The sequence below is a fragment of the Montipora capricornis genome, chromosome 7, assembly GCF_036669925.1.
Source record: "Montipora capricornis isolate CH-2021 chromosome 7, ASM3666992v2, whole genome shotgun sequence".
NCBI lineage: Eukaryota > Metazoa > Cnidaria > Anthozoa > Scleractinia > Acroporidae > Montipora > Montipora capricornis.
Window position 1 is genome coordinate 17,425,036 of NC_090889.1, and position 9,629 is coordinate 17,434,664.

Here is a 9,629-nt window from a genome sequence, read left to right on the forward strand (position 1 = left end):
CTGATACTAGAAAAAATTAGGTAGCAATTATGCAGTTAATGCAATCTATCATAATAAAGTGTCCAATTTCTGTGACAGTAATATCCTGATTATTGGGGAAAGTATTAGACTATGAAAACTTCTCCCAGCACCTACTCTTGAAAAAAAATGTTACCAGAATATGTGTCCAACTGAGTTAAAATTTACAGTACCAAATCACTGTTTTAGATGTAAGACATCCAGCGGAAGATCAGAGACAATCCATTCATCCCTCCTATGCCTCAAATGGAACAACAGAGTTAAGACAAGGAAGGTAGCATAGTTTTGTTGTGTCTTTGAATATTCCAATGAAGTGGTAAAGTGTGTGTACATCAAATTACAGTGCAACGCGCCTAACTGTGGCCACCTAACAAAGTTTTGACAAATTATCCGCCAATCAGGTTGTGCGAATTTCATTGACAGTCATGCCTACTTTCAAAGTTCATATGGTTGTTATTTGAACACTGTGGCATGGGTTGTTGAATGACATATAAATTTACATTTAGTTGTCAAATGTGAAAGTTTGTTGGGTGGTGACAGTAAGGTGCATTTCACTGTAATATTTTGGCAAAAATTGGTAAATTTCAAAAATTCAAAATGAAGCCAAATTCAACTATGGGAAACTGGCAACCCGATCAAGCAAAACATAAAAATAACTATCTAGAACAATGAAGGAATCTTTCGTTAAAACAGCAAATGCAAAGGATGTGAGGATGATTAGAATTGAAGAAGCTTAATGAATTGCAATTGGGGTTTTTGAAAACTTACCCCAACAGTTTTCAAAGTTTATCTCTTTTGTGGGTGACGTGACAAATTATTTACATTCGACAAAATTTTTTGTCACAGAGTTTTGAGTTATATTCTGGGATAACATTAACTTGCATAAGCAATTATAGGGGTGATTAATAATTATTGATAAAACTACACAAAATCAGCTGCACTACCATGACCGGCACAGCCTTGAATGTTCATAACTAAAATGTTTTTCATTGGTTGGACACAACAATGGAAATAAGAAAAGGCACTTCAGACACTCACAGTTACGTTGGATATGTCAGGCTATCTTTCTTACGGGAATACTTATGAGACAAAGAAGACTTGTGTTGCAGTGTTACAGTACTGATGACATGACTGCACCTTTTCAGTTAATAGATTTTATTTTTTTTGTCTTGCAGGGACGAAAGATAACAAGTCTTGAAGGGACTTATGCTCTAACCATTAAGCTTTTAATGCACATTGCAAAACAGCACATTGATAATGTTAAATATTATTCTGAGTTAATGAATAATACAGGTAATTGAGTAACTCATTACGTAATGCCATTCTTGGGCTTTGAAATAACATTGCAAATTTTGTCAATTCTAACAATAATAATTTGTTAATATTATTATTATTATTATTAATGAAAAGGTTTGACTTTCATAACCTTGGTTGTAAACTTTTTTTAAAACTTTTGGAAGGCCATGAGAGCATTTGGTCGTGTTATTTATATAGAGTTAAATACAGAGTTCAGAATAACTATATTGTCAATTAGAATATTGTAAGTTTGCATCCTGATGACTTATTAAAATATTCTTTGATAACACACGGCATACTTTTTAAGTATGTAATTTGTTTCAAAAATTGTGCACACACTTTTTGAAGATGCAAATTTGGATAAAAGATGTAAAAAAAAAGCTTGTTTATTTAAACGTTTGGTGGTGCAATAATTAAAATTGAAGTAAATTTATCTGCATGTATTTTATTTCTCTGGGCCCGGTTGTTCAAAAGCCGATAAAAAATTTATGCTCGCAAAGATTACAACATTTTTGGGCACAAATTCTCCGCGAATTGCTCGAAGGTGAATAGCAATGGGATCTGGGCTCGGTTATTCAAAAGCCGATTAACGCCAACCTCAGATTAAAATTTAACCAAAGAGTTTATTTCTCTACTCCCAAATGCTGTTCAATGCTGATATTCGGCAAAACTTTACATTAGAGGAAATCAATCTTGAAAAACAAAAATAAGCAAACGAAGCTTTCACTAAAAAGTTGAAAACATGAAAGAAAAGTTTATGCTAATCCTGGATTAAGTTAGTTGATAATGTAAATTGGCCACCGTATAGAGATTCTAAAAGCTGACGTTGATTCGCTCCGACGAACGGCTAACGCTCGAAACGTCAGCTTTTAGAATCTCTGTACGGTGGCCAATTTACATTAACAACTCCGTTGATAAAACCAAATTTTTGTATACAACTTCCCCACCGACGCAGCACCACAGTTTCTTTAGAAACTACCCCCTTCATTCTGGATTAAGTTAATTCGCTTTCGAACAATTGGGCATAACACTCTTAGACTAAATTTGCGGCAGGGACAAAACACAGTTGATCGTTTTACCAAAACAGAAAGAATCCTAAACATTCATTAAAGCTAACTTTCCACCTAATAGGACGTTCTTAACCAACCTCTAGAGACACCAATAACAATAGAGAAATGTTCGACTTCTGGTGGACGAACAAAAAAAGCTAATGAGAGGTCTTTTGTTTTCGTCCACCAAGCATGGCGGCGATGACGTCACGTGAAAACCTCCGATTATGCCTAAACAAAAGTTTTTAGGCCTAATGTTAGCAATGGTAAACGTTTAGGGTTGTTTTTGTATTGGTAAAAAAAATGACCTGTGACTTGTGCCCTTTGATTTGTACCTTTCCCTCAATTTGCCGCATGGCATTGAAGGGGTTTGAAGTGTGCATGACCTAGTTTTTCTTATTCACATAACTGGAGTTGCACAAAATAGCTTCTACCAGGAAATGTTGCAATTTAGACTCAACACCGTTTTTGTCAAAAAAAATTTAAAATCCGGTAACGCGATATCTGAAATTAGTAATTTAATGAAGAGATAAAACTTAACAGCGTCTGGAAAAGACACAGACACTTAAGCAGGGAGGGGGAGGGGGGAGAAATGTTGATACGCAATGCGTACATGTGTCTAGTGAGGACCTATGAGGGGTTATCGGGATACGGGAAATTTTGGAAAGAAATATTTTTATTTTATTTTAGTAACTTTGCCAGTCAAGCTGGCAGAGCGCCAAAACAGTTTGCGCCAATTACTGTGGCCCCTTTTTTTACCCTCCCAACCATGAAACACAACAGAAGACAGACCACAACACCGGGAACTACGTGCCCTACTCTTAGCGACAAGTGTGTGGGTTCTTTTACGTCCCCCAGGATTATTAACATTGAAGGGTTGTGAGACGGGACCTCCGGCTTATCGTCCTTATCCGAGAAGACTTGAAAGCCTAACCATTTGCAGATGTAGTTACAAAGGCAGCACTTTCTCCTCAGTTATTTAAAGACCCTGAGTTTTGGTCCGGCCGGAATTGAACTCGCGACCTCCCGCGTGACAGCCCGGTGCTCAACCAACTGAGCCACCGGTGCGCGGGATAGGGATAGGGAATATTTGGGGGAAAAATTAGTTCAAAGGTTATTCAAAGAAGAGATTCCAGGACACTGAGCATCAAACTGGCATTTTTTAAAAACAAAATAGGTTCGTTTGTCAATTTAGAAGGCACGAGATACCTACAAATGTGATTATTTGAATTTTTCCATCAAATATCCACAATAGGGCCGTTTATACGAGAGAAAATAAGCCGCGGCTTACTCTGGCCGGCTTACAGAAGACGCGAATACCCCGTATAAATGGTACAAAATCTACGTTCACGGCTTTCTCAAGCCGCGGCTTATCCTGGCCTGGGAGTTTATACTCGTATAAATAGTTCCTTTCGCGTATTATGTACGCCGCGGTCAGAGTAAGCCGCGGCTTATTTTTTTTCGTATAAACGGCCCCAATATCTACTATTATTATCCAACTGTATTAGTTATTGTACAAAAAAAGCACGAGTACAAATATATATACTTGTTAAACATTTTGGTGTGTGGTATCGCTGAGTATTTTTACGAGTTGTGTTGTAAGTAGTAGAAATACTCAACGATACTACACAACAAAACATCTAATAAGCTATTTATTATCGGACTTTTTTTTTGCACTAAAGTTTTAGAAAATGAATTGTAAACAACCGAGAACGCGTGACCGGATCTGTGCGTGTGGGGCAACATCAGCAACTAAACTAGTCAAGAAATGAATGAATCGAAGGGGGTAGTTTCTAAAGAAACTGAGGTGCTGCGTCGGTGGGGAAGTAGTATACAAAAATTTGGTTTTATCAACGGAGTTGATAATGTAAATTGGCCACCGTACAGAGATTTTAAAAGATGACGTTTCGAGCGTTAGCCCTTCGTCAGAGCGAATCGAGGAATTATGGATTACGTGTAGTTTTTATAGTAGAGTAGGAGCTACGCTTTTGGTGGTAACATGGCAACGTGAAAAATAGAAATATATTAGTTAAATGAAAAGCGTTCGTTAATACCGTGAGGATTAAGGGTGCCGATTTGGAAGATGAATTTTTGTTCTAGATTCTTGCAGCTTTCCGTCGTACCTACATGTAGGGAAAGGCCGCAGATAGCCATGTGTTTTTTGGAGTGGTGAGGGAGATTAAAATGACGAGCGACTGGCTTAGATGCATCTTTGTCATTCTTCTCAACATCGCGAAGGTGTTCGCGGAATCGGTCACCTAGTCGTCTACCTGTCTCCGGCCAATGTATAATTTATTGCATAACGTACAGGTTATGCAATAAATGACATTTGCGGAGGTACATGTGAAACGATCCGTGATCTTAACAGATCGCTTAGGTCCCGATATCTTGCTAGTGTAGTTTTTTCTTTTCCCACACTTAGCAGCAACTTAGTTTTCCTTTTAGCCACTCTCATTTTCGCCAAAACTAGGTTTTGTAGTCACATCAATTTCATCGGCCGTTGCCTCAATTCTCAAGTCATTCCTAAAGGTTTTCGCTCAAACTTTCATGCGTCTGCATTCTCTCACTCGAATCAATATCTTCACCAAATTCGATGCGCGCAAAATTCTTTTTCACGTAATATTATGAGGATCACAATTAGAGCCATGTGCCAAAAACGAAACGTACTTGACAAACAAATTCTTCAGTGCCGCTCCGAACTTTCCAAAATCTGTCCAGCAGTTTTATTACAATCGATTCGCGCTAAAATCCGAGAACTTAATTCTGGACTGTTTGACCATTTACACCAAACCAAGACTCTAAAACTTCAACAATTAATGGGTCCGCAAATTACCGAAGACACTACATTGCATAGCCATACCGTAGTTACAATTCCAGAAAATCTTCCGCCTACTGACTCAGAGAAATCTGTTCTCAGTAAGGGCCTAAATTTTGTCCCTATTACCAAACACACCAACGAATTTTCTATTAAGCAAGATGTTGAAAAATTCCTTCGCCGCGTTCAGTTAAAAGCCTTTTTTCATGACAAAGAGGACGATTCGGACACTTGTGGCAAAGATATTTTTGAAACACTTCAAGTTCGCAAATCTAAATAGCCTGCGTAGCTGGCGGGATTTTCGTGCGCGAGTGCTTCTGATTTGGTTGCGAAGCCGTGAAAGCGAGTGGCTCAGCCGTGAGAGGATTGGTGAAGAGTCGAGTTTCGCCAATTCACCCGCGGGCTTCGCCCGCGAGGGAAATTGGCGGCTCCGCCGCCGCTCGCCCGCTCACGCATCCCGCCAGCTACGCAGGCTAAAATCTAAATGGACTAACCCAGAGGGACAATTTGCCTCTTTAGATTTTTTCACCAAAAAATGCCGTCACGACATTCACAAACTTAAATTCAATCGTAACACTAAATTTTCCAACCTTTCCTCGGAAGAGTGGGCGGCGCTTAAAAATCTTAGTAAACGCAATGACATAGTTGTCAAATCGGCCGACAGAGGCGGCGCGGTAGTTGTTTGGCGGTCCGACCTTTACCAAAAAGAAGCTTTGAGGCAATCTTCGGATACCTTGTTTTATGTCAAAAACCAGAAAGATCTCACTTCCCAAAATCAAAAACTTGTTAAAGACACCATTCAGAATCTCATAGTTAATCAAGAATTACCGGACACTGCCACTAATCTCATCATCAACACCCCTAGAACTTCGTGCATTTACTTCTTGCCTAAAATTCACAAACCTAACAACCCAGGTCGCCCTATCATTTCTGCCTGTAGTTCCCTTCTGAACTCATTTCTAGCTACTTAGACAGGATTATGACGCCTATCGTCAAATCTTTGCCATCATACATTAAAGACAGTACACACGCACTAAAAATTTTCCGCGATTTCAATTTCTCCGGCCAAGACAAACTTATTTTCACCATGGACATTACATCTCTGTACACAGTCATTCCCAATAGCGAAGGTCTTCAAGCACTTAAACACTTTTTCGATCAACGCACTGTCAAAGAACCAAGCTCGGAAACGCTCCTCCGCCTTGCCGAACTAGTTTTAACGCTTAATTGTTTTTCATTCGCCGGCAACTATTACAAACAAATTAATGGTGTAGCGATGGGCACAAGAATGGGACCTAGCTATGCCAATCTTTTTGTAGGATATGTTGAACACCAGTTTTTTAATCAGTACAACGGCCCCAAACCTGAACGCTACGGCCGCTACATCGACGATTGTATCGGCGCTATTTCATCTAGCAGAGAAGAACTCGATCATTTTATAACCTCCGTCAATTCTTTTCATCCGGCTCTTAAATATACCTGGGAAATTTCGGAAACTTCATTGGCTTTCCTAGATATCAAAGTTTCTATTAGTGGCAACGTGCTATGTACCAGTGTGCTCTACAAACCTACAGATTCTCACAGTTATTTGTTGTATTCATCATCACATCCATCACATGTCAAGAACTCCATTCCTTATTCTCAATTTCTTAGACTTTGACGTCTATGTAGTGATGACTCCGATTTTTCCAGCAAATCAGAGGAGATGTGCCAGTTCTTCGAAAAACGTGGCTATCTTGTCTCTGTGGTCAAATTGGCCATCATCACGCCCAACAATTTGATCGACAGTCATCACTACAAACGTCACAAAAAGATAAGAATGACAGAATTCCATTCACCCTCACTTTCCATCCTCATAATCACGCAGTCAAAAGTATCATTCTTAATAATTTTAAATTACTCCAAAATTATCCCGAGACTGGTAGAATCTTTTCGCAACCTCCATTTATTTCATTCAAACGCGACAAAAACGTAGGCAACTTTTTAGTTAGAAGCGCGCTCAAAACTAACGAGCAACCCGGCACTTTCAAATGCGCGCGCTCACGATGCAAAACTTGTCTTTTCATTGTTAACACTAGCAAGATATCGGGACCTAAGCGATCTGTTAAGATCACGGATCGTTTCACATGTACCTCCGCAAATGTCATTTATTGCATAACCTGTACGTTATGCAATGAATTATACATTGGCGAGACAGGTAGACGACTAGGTGACCGATTCCGCGAACACCTTCGTGATGTTGAGAAGAATGACAAAGATGCATCTAAGCCAGTCGCTCGTCATTTTAATCTCCCCAACCATTCCAAAAAACACATGGCTATCTGCGGCCTTTCCCTACATCTAGGTACGACGGAAAGCCGCAAGAATCTAGAACAAAAATTCATCTTCCAAATCGGCACCCTTAATCCTCACGGTATCAACGAACGCTTTTCATTTAACTAATATATTTCTATTTTTCACGTTGCCATGTTACCACCAAAAGCGTAGCTCCTACTCTACTATAAAAACTACACGTAACTCATAATTCCTCGATTCGCTCTGACGAAGGGCTAACGCTCGAAACGTCATCTTTTAGAATCTCTGTACGGTGGCCAATTTACATTATCAACTCCGTTGATAAAACCAAATTTTTGCAAACTAGTCAAGACTGTTCTCTACTGTGCAATTTCGTGGAATATTTGTACTCGTTTCGTGCGTTTTTTGTACAATAACTAATAAATCTTTTACCAAAGTATGCCGTGTCCCGATAACCCCTAATAGGTCCTCACTAGCCACATGTACGCTTTACGTACCAATTAAGTGTCTGGTGAGAACCGGCTTGGCTAGTTTAGTAGCTAACGTTGCCCCGCACGTACAAATCTGTCACACGTTCTCGGTCGTTTACAATTGATTTGCTAAAACTTTAGTGCAAAAAGAAAGTCGGATAATAAATAGCTTATTAAATATTTTGGGTGTGTAGTATCGCTGAGTATTTCTACTCGTTGTTTGCATTTTGACCGCCCTAACGGGCTCGTCAAAATACATCACAACTCGTAAAAATACTCAGCGATACCACACACCAAAGTATGCCTGTTGATTCAGACGTCGAACTTAATTGGCCGATCCACAGGCGTTCCTAATCCAGTTCCAAAGAAACCAATCCATTTTGTCGAAAGCCGAAATTCCTGCCTACCCCAGGCGAAAAGACGGCTGAGCCGTTCCAAATTAAAATAGCCGTTCTTGATTGTTTCAGACGCCGAAATTTTCATGTACATTTAATGTATTAAGTTCGGCTCATGAAAAGTACAGCAGTCTGAATCAGGCCTAAGACATCCCCTAATGGGCCGGGGCCTCGCCAGTACAGAAGTTAAATTGGCATAAGCCTCGTTTACACTAGCAAGTTTTCCTTGACAAGTCCACTTGTCAAGGAAAACTTGCCGGCTGTACACATACGCACGTTTTCCTTGAAAAGTTTTTACTTGACAAGATTTCCTTGGTAGTGTAAATGGAAAAATATTAAAAGTTTTTCCTTGACAAGTGCACTTTTGAAGAAAAAACTAGTCATATTTTTCCATTTACACTGGCAAGGAAAACCTGTCAAGGAAAACTTGTCAAGGAAAACTCGCTAGTGTAAATGAGACTTTAACATGTACGAGCAACGAGCTTCTTCCTGCATTGCATAAGGCGCGTGTGAATGACGACAAAACCTCAACCATTCAGATATCCTTTATTTGATTGGATAAACGAAATGACGAGTAAAAGCCTGGCCAAACGCTCGCGACATTTAAACGCAACATCTTGCAACATGATTGGGCACAACATGTTGCATACGTTTGGCCATCCTGTTGCGATATGTTGCAACATTTTGGATCAAATTTGAAAATGGTCAAAGTTTTCGTGCAACATTTTGGATGTTTCATGATGTTGTACTCGTTTGGCCACGTTCACACAACAGTGTTGCGCCAAGGCATGCGCGTTAGGTCCACTTCTTGCGCGCCAGGGGCCTGGGGCACATGAACATTGACATGTTGCGTTGAAAAAGATGGAAATGATGCATGCGTTTGGCCACCCCGTTCAACACATGTCGCAACATCATGCGACAAAGTTGCAAGATGTTGCGTTGAAATGTTGCGAGCGTTTGGCCAGGCCTTAATTAAAAAAGCAATGACGAGTGACATTGCATCTGATCGAAAACAAAAACGAGACAACCAAAGCTTTCCAGGGGGCTTAAAACTATGAAATCCAGTTTTGATAGAGCAGAATGCATGAAGAAACAGTTCATCATCACTATCTATGATGGGCAAGATTGGGCAAGATTCTCTTGAATTTCTTCTTTGGCAAGTATGTGTGTCAGGTTCATATTCGTCTCCGTTTAATTTGTTTTCGAACTTCCAAAAAAAAAAAAAAAGCTGGTACTTTGGCAAGTTCCCGTTATGGTTTGTTTTCAAGAGTTCTCGTTTCGTTTCCAGGTT